This window comes from Lemur catta, chromosome 1 (genome assembly GCF_020740605.2).
Source record: "Lemur catta isolate mLemCat1 chromosome 1, mLemCat1.pri, whole genome shotgun sequence".
NCBI classification, from domain to species: Eukaryota; Metazoa; Chordata; class Mammalia; order Primates; family Lemuridae; genus Lemur; species Lemur catta.
Genome location: NC_059128.1, coordinates 1,278,457 through 1,279,012, shown reverse-complemented (window position 1 = coordinate 1,279,012; position 556 = coordinate 1,278,457).

Below are 556 nucleotides of genomic sequence, written 5' to 3'. Positions count from 1 at the left end.
ATCATAGCTCACTGCAGCCTCCAACTCCTGGGCTCAGTGATCCTCCTGCCTCAGCCTCCCGAGCGGCTGGGAGGACAGGTGTGCACCACTGACAGGTGTATGCTTTTAAAATAACATCTCCTGCAATTAAACAATGCTCTTACGGACATAGCTGTCTCCTCCCTTTTGTCCTGCATTTTGTTATTTCTCTTTTTTCCCAGTGTTAAAATGGGGCAGCCACGGGACTCCGTTCTGGCCACTGAGATACAAGCAGCAGCTGCTGGGAGGCGTCGGGAGCCACCTGCCCTTCCCATCCACCGTGGGCCGCCGTGGCGGCGCCATCTCTGCTCTTGCTCCTGCTTCTGCTTCTCCTGAGGCCCCGCACCCTGGGGACGCCCCTTGCTTCCTGGCTGTGCACGGCACTGCCGTGATTTTGGAGACACGGCGGCACGGCCGCGGGAAACGCCGGCCTGCTTCCGGGGTGGCGGGAGGAGGAAGCCGGGGACGGCCCGTGGGACAGGGTGCCAGGACGGGGCCACCGCCTGTGCCTGGCAGGAGAAAAATGAAGCCCTAGTTG